Source organism: Melozone crissalis, unplaced genomic scaffold (genome assembly GCF_028551555.1).
Source record: "Melozone crissalis strain CALT ecotype California unplaced genomic scaffold, PUWL_Pcris_2 ptg000250l_1, whole genome shotgun sequence".
NCBI lineage: Eukaryota > Metazoa > Chordata > Aves > Passeriformes > Passerellidae > Melozone > Melozone crissalis.
This window is the reverse complement of record NW_026536009.1, coordinates 321,427-339,283: the sequence shown is the minus strand read 5'-3', so window position 1 is coordinate 339,283 and position 17,857 is coordinate 321,427.

The window sequence follows — 17,857 nt, the reverse complement described above, 5'->3', positions numbered from 1 at the left end:
CCGCTCTCTCCGGCTCCCGGAGACGAAGAAGCTGCTTCTTCGCGCAAAGACGATTCTGCCGCTCACAGTGCTCTGCGGTGTGCGCCTTCTGCCGAAAGAGGCCCGGGAGCTGTGCTTGGCTCTGAGAAGCACCATACGTGCTTCTTTAGCCTCTCTTCTCATCTACATCTTAGCAAAAAGCTTTTCCACTCTGTCTGGCAAGGAGAAACTGTGCCAGCACAAAAAACATCTCCCATCGTGTTCTAGAGGCTGCACGCAGGTCTGCCGAGTGTTTTGCAAGAAGAGAAAGAAAGTTGTCCAAAACAGCTTGCAATCGAATGTTCATGTGAATAGAAAAGGCAGGAGAGTGGTCAGGTACTGTTTTCTCTCAGTTGGCAAGCTGCGCAAGCAATCGCAGTGTTGTACAGCTTGTTTCATCACCTTTGCGAAGTTGCCGCTCTCTCCGGCTCCCGGAGACGAAGAAGCTGCTTCTTCGCGCAAAGACGATTCTGCCGCTCACAGTGCTCTGCGGTGTGCGCCTTCTGCCGAAAGAGCCCCGGGAGCTGTGCTTAGCTCTGCAGAGCACCGTACCTTCGTCTTTAGCCTCTCTTCTCGTCTACATCTTAGCAAAAAGCTTTTACACTCTGTCTGGCAAGGAGAAACTGTGCCAGCACAGAAAACATCTCCCATCGTGTTCTAGAGGCTGCACGGAGGTCTGCCGAGTGTTTTGCAAGAAGAGAAAGAAAGTTGTCCAAAATAGCTTGCAATCGAATGTTCATGTGAATAGAAAAGGCAGGAGAGTGGTCAGGTACTGTTTTCTCTCAGTTGGCAAGCTGCGCACACAATCGCAGTGTTGTACAGCTTGTTTCATCACCTTTGCGAAGTTGCCGCTCTCTCCGGCTCCCGGAGACGAAGAAGCTGCTTCTTCGCGCAAAGACGATTCTGCCGCTCACAGTGCTCTGCGGTGTGCGCCTTCTGCCGAAAGAGGTCCGGGAGCGGTGCTAAGCTCTGCAGAGCACCGTACCTTCGTCTTTAGCCTCTCTTCTCGTCTACATCTTAGCAAAAAGCTTTTCCACTGTGTCTGGCAAGGAGAAACTGTGCCAGCACAGAAAACATCTCCCATCGTGTTCTAGAGGCTGCACGGAGGTCTGCCGAGTGTTTTGCAAGAAGAGAAAGAAAGTTGTCCAAAACAGCTTGCAATCGAATGTTCATGTGAATAGAAAAGGCAGGAGAGTGGTCAGGTACTGTTTTCTCTCACTTGGCAAGCTGCGCACACAATCGCAGTGTTGTACAGCTTGTTTCATCACCTTTGCGGAGTTGCCGCTCTCTCCGGCTCCCGGAGACGAAGAAGCTGCTTCTTCGCGCAAAGACGATTCTGCCGCTCACAGTGCTCTGCGGTGTGCGCCTTCTGCCGAAAGAGGCCCGGGAGCTGTGCTTGGCTCTGAGAAGCACCATACGTGCTTCTTTAGCCTCTCTTCTCGTCTACATCTTAGCAAAAAGCTTTTACACTCTGTCTGGCAAGGAGAAACTGTGCCAGCACAGAAAACATCTCCCATCGTGTTCTAGAGGCTGCACGGAGGTCTGCCGAGTGTTTTGCAAGAAGAGAAAGAAAGTTGTCCAAAACAGCTTGCAATCGAATGTTCATGTGAATAGAAAAGGCAGGAGAGTGGTCAGGTACTGTTTTCTCTCACTTGGCAAGCTGCGCACACAATCGCAGTGTTGTACAGCTTGTTTCATCACCTTTGCGAAGTTGCCGCTCTCTCCGGCTCCCGGAGACGAAGAAGCTGCTTCTTCGCGCAAAGACGATTCTGCCGCTCACAGTGCTCTGCGGTGTGCGCCTTCTGCCGAAAGAGGCCCGGGAGCTGTGCTTAGCTCTGCAGAGCACCGTACCTTCGTCTTTAGCCTCTCTTCTCGTCTACATCTTAGCAAAAAGCTTTTCCACTCTGTCTGGCAAGGAGAAACTGTGCCAGCACAGAAAACATCTCCCATCGTGTTCTAGACGCTGCACGGAGGTCTGCCGAGTGTTTTGCAAGAAGAGAAAGAAAGTTGTCCAAAATAGCTTGCAATCGAATGTTCATGTGAATAGAAAAGGCAGGAGAGTGGTCAGGTACTGTTTTCTCTCAGTTGGCAAGCTGCGCACACAATCGCAGTGTTGTACAGCTTGTTTCATCACCTTTGCGGAGTTGCCGCTCTCTCCGGCTCCCGGAGACGAAGAAGCTGCTTCTTCGCGCAAAGACGATTCTGCCGCTCACAGTGCTCTGCGGTGTGCGCCTTCTGCCGAAAGAGGCCCGGGAGCTGTGCTTGGCTCTGAGAAGCACCATACGTGCTTCTTTAGCCTCTCTTCTCGTCTACATCTTAGCAAAAAGCTTTTACACTCTGTCTGGCAAGGAGAAACTGTGCCAGCACAGAAAACATCTCCCATCGTGTTCTAGACGCTGCACGGAGGTCTGCCGAGTGTTTTGCAAGAAGAGAAAGAAAGTTGTCCAAAACAGCTTGCAATCGAATGTTCATGTGAATAGAAAAGGCAGGAGAGTGGTCAGGTACTGTTTTCTCTCACTTGGCAAGCTGCGCACACAATCGCAGTTTTGTACAGCTTGTTCCATCACCTTTGCGAAGTTGCCGCTCTCTCCGGCTCCCGGAGACGAAGAAGCTGCTTCTTCGCGCAAAGACGATTCTGCCGCTCACAGTGCTCTGCGGTGTGCGCCTTCTGCCGAAAGAGGCCCGGGAGCGGTGCTTAGCTCTGCAGAGCACCGTACCTTCGTCTTTAGCCTCTCTTCTCGTCTACATCTTAGCAAAAAGCTTTTCCACTCTGTCTGGCAAGGAGAAACTGTGCCAGCACAGAAAACATCTCCCATCGTGTTCTAGACGCTGCACGGAGGTCTGCCGAGTATTTTGCAAGAAGAGAAAGAAAGTTGTCCAAAACAGCTTGCAATCGAATGTTCAAGTGAATAGAAAAGGCAGGAGAGTGGTCAGGTACTGTTTTCTCTCAGTTGGCAAGCTGCGCACACAATCGCAGTCTTGTACAGCTTGTTTCATCACCTTTGCCAAGTTGCCGCTCTCTCCGGCTCCCGGAGACGAAGAAGCTGCTTCTTCGCGCAAAGACGATTCTGCCGCTCACAGTGCTCTGCTGTGTGCGCCTTCTGCCGAAAGAGGTCCGGGAGCGGTGCTTAGCTCTGCAGAGCACCGTACCTTCGTCTTTAGCCTCTCTTCTCGTCTACATCTTAGCAAAAACATTTTCCACTCTGTCTGGCAAGGAGAAAATTTACCAGCACAGAAAACATCTCCCATCGTGTTCTAGAGGCTGCACGGAGGTCTGCCAAGTGTTTTGCAAGAAGAGAAAGGAAGTTGTCCAAAACAGCTTGCAATCGAATGTTCATGTGAATAGAAAAGGCAGGAGAGTGGTCAGGTACTGTTTTCTCTCAGTTGGCAAGCTGCGCACACAATCGCAGTGTTGTACAGCTTGTTTCATCGCCTTTGCGAAGTTGTCGCTCTCTCCGGCTCCCGGAGACGAAGAAGCTGCTTCTTCGCGCAAAGACGATTCTGCCGCTCACAGTGCTCTGCGGTGTGCGCCTTGTGCTGAAAGAGGTCCGGGTGCGGTGCTTAGCTCTGCAGAGCACCGTACCTTCGTCTTTAGCCTCTCTTCTCGTCTACATCTTAGCAAAAAGCTTTTCCACTCTGTCTGGCAAGGAGAAACTGTGCCAGCACAAAAAACATCTCCCATCCTGTTCTAGAGGCTGCACGGAGGTCTGCCGAGTGTTTTGCAAGAAGAGAAAGAAAGTTGTCCAAAACAGCTTGCAATCGAATGTTCATGTGAATAGAAAAGGCAGGAGAGTGGTCAGGTACTGTTTTCTCTCAGTTGGCAAGCTGCGCACACAATCGCAGTGTTGTACAGCTTGTTTCATCACCTTTGCGAAGTTGCAGCTCTCTCTGGCTCCCGGAGACGAAGAAGCTGCTTCTTCGCGCAAAGACGATTCTGCCGCTCACAGTGCTCTGCGGTGTGCGCCTTCTGCCGAAAGAGCCCCGGGAGCTGTGCTTAGCTCTGAGAAGCTCCATACGTGCTTCTTTAGCCTCTCTTCTCGTCTACATCTTAGCAAAAAGCTTTTCCACTCTGTCTGGCAAGGAGAAACTGTGCCAGCACAGAAAACATCTCCCATCGTGTTCTAGAGGCTGCACGGAGGTCTGCCGAGTGTTTTGCAAGAAGAGAAAGAAAGTTGTCCAAAATAGCTTGCAATCGAATGTTCATGTGAATAGAAAAGGCAGGAGAGTGGTCAGGTACTGTTTTCTCTCACTTGGCAAGCTGCGCACACAATCGCAGTGTTGTACAGCTTGTTTCATCACCTTTGCCAAGTTGCCGCTCTCTCCAGCTCCCGGAGACGAAGAAGCTGCTTCTTCGCGCAAAGACGATTCTGCCGCTCACAGTGCTCTGCGGTGTGCGCCTTCTGCCGAAAGAGGCCCGGGAGCGGTGCTTAGCTCTGCAGAGCACCGTACCTTCGTCTTTAGCCTCTCTTCTCGTCTACATCTTAGCAAAAAGCTTTTCCACTCTGTCTGGCAAGGAGAAACTGTGCCAGCACAAAAAACATCTCCCATCGTGTTCTAGAGGCTGCACGGAAGTCTGCCGAGTGTTTTGCAAGAAGAGAAAGAAAGTTGTCCAAAACAGCTTGCAATCGAATGTTCATGTGAATAGAAAAGGCAGGAGAGTGGTCAGGTACTGTTTTCTCTCACTTGGCAAGCTGCGCACACAATCGCAGTGTTGTACAGCTTGTTTCATCACCTTTGCGAAGTTGCCGCTCTCTCCGGCTCCCGGGGACGAAGAAGCTGCTTCTTCGCGCAAAGACGATTCTGCCGCTCACAGTGCTCTGCGGTGTGCGCCTTCTGCCGAAAGACGCCCGGGAGCGGTGCTTAGCTCTGCAGAGCACCGTACCTTCGTCTTTAGCCTCTCTTCTCGTCTACATCTTAGCAAAAAGCTTTTCCACTCTGTCTGGCAAGGAGAAACTGTGCCAGCACAGAAAACATCTCCCATCATGTTCTAGACGCTGCACGGAGGTCTGCCGAGTGTTTTGCAAGAAGAGAAAGAAAGTTGTCCAAAACAGCTTGCAATCGAATGTTCATGTGAATAGAAAAGGCAGGAGAGTGGTCAGGTACTGTTTTCTCTCAGTTGGCAAGCTGCGCACACAATCGCAGTGTTGTACAGCTTGTTTCATCACCTTTGCGAAGTTGCCGCTCTCTCCGGCTCCCGGGGACGAAGAAGCTGCTTCTTCGCGCAAAGACGATTCTGCCGCTCACAGTGCTCTGCGGTGTGCGCCTTCTGCCGAAAGACGCCCGGGAGCGGTGCTTAGCTCTGCAGAGCACCGTACCTTCGTCTTTAGCCTCTCTTCTCGTCTACATCTTAGCAAAAAGCTTTTCCACTCTGTCTGGCAAGGAGAAACTGTGCCAGCACAGAAAACATCTCCCATCATGTTCTAGACGCTGCACGGAGGTCTGCCGAGTGTTTTGCAAGAAGAGAAAGAAAGTTGTCCAAAACAGCTTGCAATCGAATGTTCATGTGAATAGAAAAGGCAGGAGAGTGGTCAGGTACTGTTTTCTCTCAGTTGGCACGCTGCGCACACAATCGCAGTGTTGTACAGCTTGTTTCATCACCTTTGCGAAGTTGCCACTCTCTGGCTCCCGGAGACGAAGAAGCTGCTTCTTCGCGCAAAGACGATTCTGCCGCTCACAGTGCTCTGCGGTGTGCGCCTTCTGCCGAAAGAGCCCCGGGAGCTGTGCTTAGCTCTGAGAAGCACCATACGTGCTTCTTTAGCCTCTCTTCTCGTCTACATCTTAGCAAAAAGCTTTTCCACTCTGTCTGGCAAGGAGAAACTGTGCCAGCACAGAAAACATCTCCCATCGTGTTCTAGAGGCTGCACGGAGGTCTGCCGAGTATTTTGCAAGAAGAGAAAGAAAGTTGTCCAAAACAGCTTGCAATCGAATGTTCATGTGAATAGAAAAGGCAGGAGAGTGGTCAGGTACTGTTTTCTCTCACTTGGCAAGCTGCGCACACAATCGCAGTGTTGTACAGCTTGTTTCATCACCTTTGCGAAGTTGCCGCTCTCTCCGGCTCCCGGAGACGAAGAAGCTGCTTCTTCGCGCAAAGACGATTCTGCCGCTCACAGTGCTCTGCGGTGTGCGCCTTCTGCCGAAAGAGGTCCGGGTGCGGTGCTTAGCTCTGCAGAGCACCGTACCTTCGTCTTTAGCCTCTCTTCTCGTCTACATCTTAGCAAAAAGCTTTTCCACTCTGTCTGGCAAGGAGAAACTGTGCCAGCACAGAAAACATCTCCCATCGTGTTCTAGAGGCTGCACGCAGGTCTTCCGAGTGTTTTGCAAGAAGAGAAAGAAAGTTGTCCAAAACAGCTTGCAATCGAATGTTCATGTGAATAGAAAAGGCAGGAGAGTGGTCAGGTACTGTTTTCTCTCAGTTGGCAAGCTGCGCACACAATCGCAGTGTTGTACAGCTTGTTTCATCACCTTTGCGAAGTTGCCGTTCTATCCGGCTCCCGGAGACGAAGAAGCTGCTTCTTCGCGCAAAGACGATTCTGCCGCTCACAGTGCTCTGCGGTGTGCGCCTTCTGCCGAAAGAGGCCCGGGAGCGGTGCTTAGCTCTGCAGAGCACCGTACCTTCGTCTTTAGCCTCTCTTCTCGTCTACATCTTAGCAAAAAGCTTTTCCACTCTGTCTGGCAAGGAGAAACTGTGCCAGCACAGAAAACATCTCCCATCGTCTTCTAGAGGCTCCACGGAGGTCTGCCGAGTGTTTTGCAAGAAGAGAAAGAAAGTTGTCCAAAACAGCTTGCAATCGAATGTTCATGTGAATAGAAAAGGCAGGAGAGTGGTCAGGTACTGTTTTCTCTCAGTTGGCACGCTGCGCACACAATCGCAGTGTTGTACAGCTTGTTTCATCACCTTTGCGAAGTTTCCACTCGCTCCGGCTCCCGGAGACGAAGAAGCTGCTTCTTCGCGCAAAGACGATTCTGCCGCTCACAGTGCTCTGCGGTGTGCGCCTTCTGCCGAAAGAGGTCCGGGAGCGGTGCTTAGCTCTGGAGAGCACCGTACCTTCGTCTTTAGCCTCTCTTCTCGTCTACATCTTAGCAAAAAGCTTTTACACTCTGTCTGGCAAGGAGAAACTGTGCCAGCACATAAAACATCTCCCATCGTGTTCTAGAGGCTGCACGCACGTCTGCCGAGTGTTTTGCAAGAAGAGAAAGAAAGTTGTCCAAAACAGCTTGCAATCGAATGTTCATGTGAATAGAAAAGGCAGGAGAGTGGTCAGGTACTGTTTTCTCTCAGTTGGCAAGCTGCGCACACAATCGCAGTGTTGTACAGCTTGTTTCATCACCTTTGCCAAGTTGCCGCTCTCTCCGGCTCCCGGGGACGAAGAAGCTGCTTCTTCGCGCAAAGACGATTCTGCCGCTCACAGTGCTCTGCAGTGTGCGCCTTCTGCCGAAAGACGCCCGGGAGCGGTGCTTAGCTCTGCAGAGCACCGTACCTTCGTCTTTAGCCTCTCTTCTCGTCTACATCTTAGCAAAAAGCTTTTCCACTCCGTCTGGCAAGGAGAAACTGTGCCAGCCCAGAAAACATCTCCCATCGTGTTCTAGAGGCTGCACGCAGGTCTGCCGAGTGTTTTGCAAGAAGAGAAAGAAAGTTGTCCAAAACAGCTTGCAATCGAATGTTCATGTGAATAGAAAAGGCAGGAGAGTGGTCAGGTACTGTTTTCTCTCACTTGGCAAGCTGCGCACACAATCGCAGTGTTGTACAGCTTGTTTCATCACCTTTGCCAAGTTGCCGCTCTCTCCGGCTCCCGGGGACGAAGAAGCTGCTTCTTCGCGCAAAGACGATTCTGCCGCTCACAGTGCTCTGCAGTGTGCGCCTTCTGCCGAAAGACGCCCGGGAGCGGTGCTTAGCTCTGCAGAGCACCGTACCTTCGTCTTTAGCCTCTCTTCTCGTCTACATCTTAGCAAAAAGCTTTTCCACTCTGTCTGGCAAGGAGAAACTGTGCCAGCACAGAAAACATCTCCCATCGTGTTCTAGAGGCTGCACGCAGGTCTGCCGAGTGTTTTGCAAGAAGAGAAAGAAAGTTGTCCAAAACAGCTTGCAATCGAATGTTCATGTGAATAGAAAAGGCAGGAGAGTGGTCAGGTACTGTTTTCTCTCAAGTGCCGAGCTGCACACACAATCGCAGTGTTGTACAGCTTGTTTCATCACCTTTGCGAAGTTGCCGCTCTCTCCGGCTCCCGGAGACGAAGAAGCTGCTTCTTCTCGCAAAGACGATTCTGCCGCTCACAGTGCTCTGCGGTGTGCGCCTTCTGCCGAAAGACGCCCGGGAGCGGTGCTTAGCTCTGCAGAGCACCGTACCTTCGTCTTTAGCCTCTCTTCTCGTCTACATCTTAGCAAAAAGCTTTTCCACTCTGTCTGGCAAGGAGAAACTGTGCCAGCACAGAAAACATCTCCCATCGTCTTCTAGAGGCTGCACGGAGGTCTGCCGAGTGTTTTGCAAGAAGAGAAAGAAAGTTGTCCAAAACAGCTTGCAATCGAATGTTCATGTGAATAGAAAAGGCAGGAGAGTGGTCAGGTACTGTTTTCTCTCAGTTGGCAAGCTGCGCACACAATCGCAGTGTTGTACAGCTTGTTTCATCACCTTTGCGGAGTTGCCGCTCTCTCCGGCTCCCGGAGACGAAGAAGCTGCTTCTTCGCGCAAAGACGATTCTGCCGCTCACAGTGCTCTGCGGTGTGCGCCTTCTGCCGAAAGAGGCCCGGGAGATGTGCTTGGCTCTGAGAAGCACCATACGTGCTTCTTTAGCCTCTCTTCTCGTCTACATCTTAGCAAAAAGCTTTTCCACTCTGTCTGGCAAGGAGAAACTGTGCCAGCACAAAAAACATCTCCCATCGTGTTCTAGAGGCTGCACGCAGGTCTGCCGAGTGTTTTGCAAGAAGAGAAAGAAAGTTGTCCAAAACAGCTTGCAATCGAATGTTCATGTGAATAGAAAAGGCAGGAGAGTGGTCAGGTACTGTTTTCTCTCACTTGGCAAGCTGCGCACACAATCGCAGTGTTGTACAGCTTGTTTCATCACCTTTGCGAAGTTGCCGCTCTCTCCGGCTCCCGGAGACGAAGAAGCTGCTTCTTCGCGCAAAGACGATTCTGCCGCTCACAGTGCTCTGCGGTGTGCGCCTTCTGCCGAAAGAGCCCCGGGAGCTGTGCTTAGCTCTGCAGAGCACCGTACCTTCGTCTTTAGCCTCTCTTCTCGTCTACATCTTAGCAAAAAGCTTTTACACTCTGTCTGGCAAGGAGAAACTGTGCCAGCACAGAAAACATCTCCCATCGTGTTCTAGAGGCTGCACGGAGGTCTGCCGAGTGTTTTGCAAGAAGAGAAAGAAAGTTGTCCAAAATAGCTTGCAATCGAATGTTCATGTGAATAGAAAAGGCAGGAGAGTGGTCAGGTACTGTTTTCTCTCAGTTGGCAAGCTGCGCACACAATCGCAGTCTTGTACAGCTTGTTTCATCACCTTTGCGAAGTTGCCGCTCTCTCCGGCTCCCGGAGACGAAGAAGCTGCTTCTTCGCGCAAAGACGATTCTGCCGCTCACAGTGCTCTGCGGTGTGCGCCTTCTGCTGAAAGAGGTCCGGGAGCGGTGCTCAGCTCTGCAGAGCACCGTACCTTCGTCTTTAGCCTCTCTTCTCGTCTACATCTTAGCAAAAAGCTTTTCCACTGTGTCTGGCAAGGAGAAACTGTGCCACCACAGAAAACATCTCCCATCGTGTTCTAGAGGCTGCACGGAGGTCTGCCGAGTGTTTTGCAAGAAGAGAAAGAAAGTTGTCCAAAACAGCTTGCAATCGAATGTTCATGTGAATAGAAAAGGCAGGAGAGTGGTCAGGTACTGTTTTCTCTCACTTGGCAAGCTGCGCACACAATCGCAGTCTTGTACAGCTTGTTTCATCACCTTTGCGGAGTTGCCGCTCTCTCCGGCTCCCGGAGACGAAGAAGCTGCTTCTTCGCGCAAAGACGATTCTGCCGCTCACAGTGCTCTGCGGTGTGCGCCTTCTGCCGAAAGAGGCCCGGGAGCTGTGCTTAGCTCTGCAGAGCACCGTACCTTCGTCTTTAGCCTCTCTTCTAGTCTACATCTTAGCAAAAAGCTTTTCCACTCTGTCTGGCAAGGAGAAACTGTGCCAGCACAAAAAACATCTCCCATCGTGTTCTAGAGGCTGCACGGAGGTCTGCCGAGTGTTTTGCAAGAAGAGAAAGAAAGTTGTCCAAAATAGCTTGCAATCGAATGTTCATGTGAATAGAAAAGGCAGGAGAGTGGTCAGGTACTGTTTTCTCTCACTTGGCAAGCTGCGCACACAATCGCAGTGTTGTACAGCTTGTTTCATCACCTTTCCGAAGTTGCCGCTCTCTCCGGCTCCCGGGGACGAAGAAGCTGCTTCTTCGCGCAAAGACGATTCTGCCGCTCACAGTGCTCTGCGGTGTGCGCCTTCTGCCGAAAGACGCCCGGGAGCGGTGCTTAGCTCTGCAGAGCACCGTACCTTCGTCTTTAGCCTCTCTTCTCGTCTACATCTTAGCAAAAAGCTTTTCCACTCTGTCTGGCAAGGAGAAACTGTGCCAGCACAGAAAACATCTCCCATCGTGTTCTAGAGGCTGCACGGAGGTCTGCCGAGTGTTTTGCAAGAAGAGAAAGAAAGTTGTCCAAAACAGCTTCCAATCGAATGTTCATGTGAATAGAAAAGGCAGGAGAGTGGTCAGGTACTGTTTTCTCTAAGTTGGCACGCGGCGCACACAATCGCAGTGTTGTACAGCTTGTTTCATCACCTTTGCGGAGTTGCCGCTCTCTCCGGCTCCCGGAGACGAAGAAGCTGCTTCTTCGCGCAAAGACGATTCTGCCGCTCACAGTGCTCTGCGGTGTGCGCCTTCTGCCGAAAGACGCCCGGGAGCTGTGCTTAGCTCTGCAGAGCACCATACCTGCTTCTTTAGCCTCTCTTCTCGTCTACATCTTAGCAAAAAGCTTTTCCACTCTGTCTGGCAAGGAGAAACTGTGCCAGCACAAAAAACATCTCCCATCGTGTTCTAGAGGCTGCACGCAGGTCTGCCGAGTGTTTTGCAAGAAGAGAAAGAAAGTTGTCCAAAACAGCTTGCAATCGAATGTTCATGTGAATAGAAAAGGCAGGAGAGTGGTCAGGTACTGTTTTCTCTCAGTTGGCAAGCTGCGCACACAATCGCAGTGTTGTACAGCTTGTTTCATCACCTTTGCGAAGTTGCCGCTCTCTCCGGCTCCCGGAGACGAAGAAGCTGCTTCTTCGCGCAAAGACGATTCTGCCGCTCACAGTGCTCTGCGGTGTGCGCCTTCTGCCGAAAGACGCCCGGGAGCGGTGCTTAGCTCTGCAGAGCACCGTACCTTCGTCTTTAGCCTCTCTTCTCGTCTACATCTTAGCAAAAAGCTTTTCCACTCTGTCTGGCAAGGAGAAACTGTGCCAGCACAGAAAACATCTCCCATCGTGTTCTAGAGGCTGCACGGAGGTCTGCCGAGTGTTTTGCAAGAAGAGAAAGAAAGTTGTCCAAAACAGCTTGCAATCGAATGTTCATGTGAATAGAAAAGGCAGGAGAGTGGTCAGGTACTGTTTTCTCTCACTTGGCAAGCTGCGCACACAATCGCAGTGTTGTACAGCTTGTTTCATCACCTTTGCGAAGTTGCCGCTCTCTCCGGCTCCCGGAGACGAAGAAGCTGCTTCTTCGCGCAAAGACGATTCTGCCGCTCACAGTGCTCTGCGGTGTGCGCCTTCTGCCGAAAGAGGCCCGGGAGCTGTGCTTAGCTCTGCAGAGCACCGTACCTTCGTCTTTAGCCTCTCTTCTCGTCTACATCTTAGCAAAAAGCTTTTCCACTCTGTCTGGCAAGGAGAAACTGTGCCAGCACAAAAAACATCTCCCATCGTGTTCTAGAGGCTGCACGCAGGTCTGCCGAGTGTTTTGCAAGAAGAGAAAGAAAGTTGTCCAAAACAGCTTGCAATCGAATGTTCATGTGAATAGAAAAGGCAGGAGAGTGGTCAGGTACTGTTTTCTCTCAAGTGGCGAGCTGCACACACAATCGCAGTGTTGTACATCTTGTTTCATCACCTTTGCGAAGTTGCCGCTCTCTCCGGCTCCCGGAGACGAAGAAGCTGCTTCTTCTCGCAAAGACGATTCTGCCGCTCACAGTGCTCTGCGGTGTGCGCCTTCTGCCGAAAGACGCCCGGGAGCGGTGCTTAGCTCTGCAGAGCACCGTACCTTCGTCTTTAGCCTCTCTTCTCGTCTACATCTTAGCAAAAAGCTTTTCCACTCTGTCTGGCAAGGAGAAACTGTGCCAGCACAGAAAACATCTCCCATCGTGTTCTAGAGGCTGCACGGAGGTCTGCCGAGTGTTTTGCAAGAAGAGAAAGAAAGTTGTCCAAAACAGCTTGCAATCGAATGTTCATGTGAATAGAAAAGGCAGGAGAGTGGTCAGGTACTGTTTTCTCTCACTTGGCAAGCTGCGCACACAATCGCAGTGTTGTACAGCTTGTTTCATCACCTTTGCGGAGTTGCCGCTCTCTCCGGCTCCCGGAGACGAAGAAGCTGCTTCTTCGCGCAAAGACGATTCTGCCGCTCACAGTGCTCTGCGGTGTGCGCCTTCTGCCGAAAGACGTCCGGGAGCGGTGCTTGGCTCTGAGAAGCACCATACGTGCTTCTTTAGCCTCTCTTCTCGTCTACATCTTAGCAAAAAGCTTTTACACTCTGTCTGGCAAGGAGAAACTGTGCCAGCACAGAAAACATCTCCCATCGTGTTCTAGAGGCTGCACGGAGGTCTGCCGAGTGTTTTGCAAGAAGAGAAAGAAAGTTGTCCAAAATAGCTTGCAATCGAATGTCCATGTGAATAGAAAAGGCAGGAGAGTGGTCAGGTACTGTTTTCTCTCACTTGGCAAGCTGCGCACACAATCGCAGTGTTGTACAGCTTGTTTCATCACCTTTGCGGAGTTGCCGCTCTCTCCGGCTCCCGGAGACGAAGAAGCTGCTTCTTCGCGCAAAGACGATTCTGCCGCTCACAGTGCTCTGCGGTGTGCGCCTTCTGCCGAAAGAGGTCCGGGAGCGGTGCTTAGCTCTGCAGAGCACCGTACCTTCGTCTTTAGCCTCTCTTCTCGTCTACATCTTAGCAAAAAGCTTTTCCACTCTGTCTGGCAAGGAGAAACTGTGCCAGCACAAAAAACATCTCCCATCGTGTTCTAGAGGCTGCACGCAGGTCTGCCGAGTGTTTTGCAAGAAGAGAAAGAAAGTTGTCCAAAACAGCTTGCAATCGAATGTTCATGTGAATAGAAAAGGCAGGAGAGTGGTCAGGTACTGTTTTCTCTCACTTGGCAAGCTGCGCACACAATCGCAGTGTTGTACAGCTTGTTTCATCACCTTTGCGAAGTTGCCGCTCTCTCCGGCTCCCGGTGACGAAGAAGCTGCTTCTTCGCGCAAAGACGATTCTGCCGCTCACAGTGCTCTGCGGTGTGCGCCTTCTGCCGAAAGACGCCCGGGAGCGGTGCTTAGCTCTGCAGAGCACCGTACCTTCGTCTTTAGCCTCTCTTCTCGTCTACATCTTAGCAAAAAGCTTTTCCACTCTGTCTGGCAAGGAGAAACTGTGCCAGCACAGAAAACATCTCCCATCGTGTTCTAGAGGCTGCACGGAGGTCTGCCGAGTGTTTTGCAAGAAGAGAAAGAAAGTTGTCCAAAACAGCTTGCAATCGAATGTTCATGTGAATAGAAAAGGCAGGAGAGTGGTCAGGTACTGTTTTCTCTAAGTTGGCACGCGGCGCACACAATCGCAGTGTTGTACAGCTTGTTTCATCACCTTTGCGGAGTTGCCGCTCTCTCCGGCTCCCGGAGACGAAGAAGCTGCTTCTTCGCGCAAAGACGATTCTGCCGCTCACAGTGCTCTGCTGTGTGCGCCTTCTGCCGAAAGACGCCCGGGAGCTGTGCTTAGCTCTGCAGAGCACCATACCTGCTTCTTTAGCCTCTCTTCTCGTCTACATCTTAGCAAAAAGCTTTTCCACTCTGTCTGGCAAGGAGAAACTGTGCCAGCACAAAAAACATCTCCCATCGTGTTCTAGAGGCTGCACGCAGGTCTGCCGAGTGTTTTGCAAGAAGAGAAAGAAAGTTGTCCAAAACAGCTTGCAATCGAATGTTCATGTGAATAGAAAAGGCAGGAGAGTGGTCAGGTACTGTTTTCTCTCACTTGGCAAGCTGCGCACACAATCGCAGTCTTGTACAGCTTGTTTCATCACCTTTGCGAAGTTGCCGCTCTCTCCGGCTCCCGGAGACGAAGAAGCTGCTTCTTCGCGCAAAGACGATTCTGCCGCTCACAGTGCTCTGCGGTGTGCGCCTTCTGCCGAAAGAGGTCCGGGAGCGGTGCTTAGCTCTGCAGAGCACCGTACCTTCGTCTTTAGCCTCTCTTCTCGTCTACATCTTAGCAAAAAGCTTTTCCACTCTCTCTGGCAAGGAGAAACTGTGCCAGCACAGAAAACATCTCCCATCGTGTTCTAGAGGCTGCACGGAGTTCTGCCGAGTGTTTTGCAAGAAGAGAAAGAAAGTTGTCCAAAACAGCTTCCAATCGAATGTTCATGTGAATAGAAAAGGCAGGAGAGTGGTCAGGTACTGTTTTCTCTAAGTTGGCACGCGGCGCACACAATCGCAGTGTTGTACAGCTTGTTTCATCACCTTTGCGAAGTTGCCGCTCTCTCCGGCTCCCGGAGACGAAGAAGCTGCTTCTTCGCGCAAAGACGATTCTGCCGCTCACAGTGCTCTGCGGTGTGCGCCTTCTGCCGAAAGAGCCCCGGGAGCTGTGCTTAGCTCTGCAGAGCACCGTACCTTCGTCTTTAGCCTCTCTTCTCGTCTACATCTTAGCAAAAAGCTTTTCCACTCTGTCTGGCAAGGAGAAACTGTGCCAGCACAAAAAACATCTCCCATCGTGTTCTAGAGGCTGCACGCAGGTCTGCCGAGTGTTTTGCAAGAAGAGAAAGAAAGTTGTCCAAAACAGCTTGCAATCGAATGTTCATGTGAATAGAAAAGGCAGGAGAGTGGTCAGGTACTGTTTTCTCTCAGTTGGCAAGCTGCGCACACAATCGCAGTGTTGTACAGCTTGTTTCATCACCTTTGCGGAGTTGCCGCTCTCTCCGGCTCCCGGAGACGAAGAAGCTGCTTCTTCGCGCAAAGACGATTCTGCCGCTCACAGTGCTCTGCGGTGTGCGCCTTCTGCCGAAAGAGGCCCGGGAGCTGTGCTTGGCTCTGAGAAGCACCATACGTGCTTCTTTAGCCTCTCTTCTCGTCTACATCTTAGCAAAAAGCTTTTCCACTCTGTCTGGCAAGGAGAAACTGTGCCAGCACAGAAAACATCTCCCATCGTGTTCTAGAGGCTGCACGGAGGTCTGCCGAGTGTTTTGCAAGAAGAGAAAGAAAGTTGTCCAAAATAGCTTGCAATCGAATGTTCATGTGAATAGAAAAGGCAGGAGAGTGGTCAGGTACTGTTTTCTCTCAGTTGGCACGCTGCGCACACAATCGCAGTGTTGTACAGCTTGTTTCATCACCTTTGCGAAGTTGCCGCTCTCTCCGGCTCCCGGAGACGAAGAAGCTGCTTCTTCGCGCAAAGACGATTCTGCCGCTCACAGTGCTCTGCTGTGTGCGCCTTCTGCCGAAAGATGCCCGGGAGCGGTGCTTAGCTCTGCAGAGCACCCTACCTTCGTCTTTAGCCTCTCTTCTCGTCTACATCTTAGCAAAAAGCTTTTCCACTCTGTCTGGCAAGGAGAAACTGTGCCAGCACAAAAAACATCTCCCATCGTGTTCTAGAGGCTGCACGCAGGTCTGCCGAGTGTTTTGCAAGAAGAGAAAGAAAGTTGTCCAAAACAGCTTGCAATCGAATGTTCATGTGAATAGAAAAGGCAGGAGAGTGGTCAGGTACTGTTTTCTCTCACTTGGCAAGCTGCGCACACAATCGCAGTGTTGTACAGCTTGTTTCATCACCTTTGCGAAGTTGCCGCTCTCTCCGGCTCCCGGGGACGAAGAAGCTGCTTCTTCGCGCAAAGACGATTCTGCCGCTCACAGTGCTCTGCGGTGTGCGCCTTCTGCCGAAAGACGCCCGGGAGCGGTGCTTAGCTCTGCAGAGCACCGTACCTTCGTCTTTAGCCTCTCTTCTCGTCTACATCTTAGCAAAAAGCTTTTCCACTCTGTCTGGCAAGGAGAAACTGTGCCAGCACAGAAAACATCTCCCATCGTGTTCTAGAGGCTGCACGGAGGTCTGCCGAGTGTTTTGCAAGAAGAGAAAGAAAGTTGTCCAAAACAGCTTCCAATCGAATGTTCATGTGAATAGAAAAGGCAGGAGAGTGGTCAGGTACTGTTTTCTCTAAGTTGGCACGCGGCGCACACAATCGCAGTGTTGTACAGCTTGTTTCATCACCTTTGCGAAGTTGTCGCTCTCTCCGGCTCCCGGAGACGAAGAAGCTGCTTCTTCGCGCAAAGACGATTCTGCCGCTCACAGTGCTCTGCTGTGTGCGCCTTCTGCCGAAAGACGCCCGGGAGCTGTGCTTAGCTCTGCAGAGCACCATACCTGCTTCTTTAGCCTCTCTTCTCGTCTACATCTTAGCAAAAAGCTTTTCCACTCTGTCTGGCAAGGAGAAACTGTGCCAGCACAAAAAACATCTCCCATCGTGTTCTAGAGGCTGCACGGAGGTCTGCCGAGTGTTTTGCAAGAAGAGAAAGAAAGTTGTCCAAAACAGCTTGCAATCGAATGTTCATGTGAATAGAAAAGGCAGGAGAGTGGTCAGGTACTGTTTTCTCTCAGTTGGCAAGCTGCGCACACAATCGCAGTGTTGTACAGCTTGTTTCATCACCTTTGCGAAGTTGCCGCTCTCTCCGGCTCCCGGAGACGAAGAAGCTGCTTTTTCGCCCAAAGACAATTCTGCCGCTCACAGTGCTCTGCGATGTGCGCCTTCTGCCGAAAGAGCCCCGGGAGCTGTGCTTAGCTCTGCAGAGCACCGTACCTTCGTCTTTAGCCTCTCTTCTCGTCTACATCTTAGCAAAAAGCTTTTCCACTCTGTCTGGCAAGGAGAAACTGTGCCAGCACAGAAAACATCTCCCATCGTGTTCTAGAGGCTCCACGGAGGTCTGCCGAGTATTTTGCAAGAAGAGAAAGAAAGTTGTCCAAAACAGCTTGCAATCGAATGTTCATGTGAATAGAAAAGGCAGGAGAGTGGTCAGGTACTGTTTTCTCTCAGTAGGCAAGCTACGCACACAATCGCAGTGTTGTACAGCTTGTTTCATCACCTTTGCGAAGTTGCCGCTCTCTCCGGCTCCCGGAGACGAAGAAGCTGCTTCTTCGCGCAAAGACGATTCTGCCGCTCACAGTGCTCTGCGGTGTGCGCCTTCTGCCGAAAGACGCCCGGGAGCGGTGCTTAGCTCTGCAGAGCACCGTACCTTCGTCTTTAGCCTCTCTTCTCGTCTACATCTTAGCAAAAAGCTTTTCCACTCTGTCTGGCAAGGAGAAACTGTGCCAGCACAAAAAACATCTCCCATCGTGTTCTAGAGGCTGCACGCAGGTCTGCCGAGTGTTTTGCAAGAAGAGAAAGAAAGTTGTCCAAAACAGCTTGCAATCGAATGTTCATGTGAATAGAAAAGGCAGGAGAGTGGTCAGGTACTGTTTTCTCTCAGTTGGCAAGCTGCGCACACAATCGCAGTGTTGTACAGCTTGTTTCATCACCTTTGCGAAGTTGCCGCTCTCTCCGGCTCCCGGGGACGAAGAAGCTGCTTCTTCGTGCAAAGACGATTCTGCCGCTCACAGTGCTCTGCGGTGTGCGCCTTCTGCCGAAAGACGCCCGG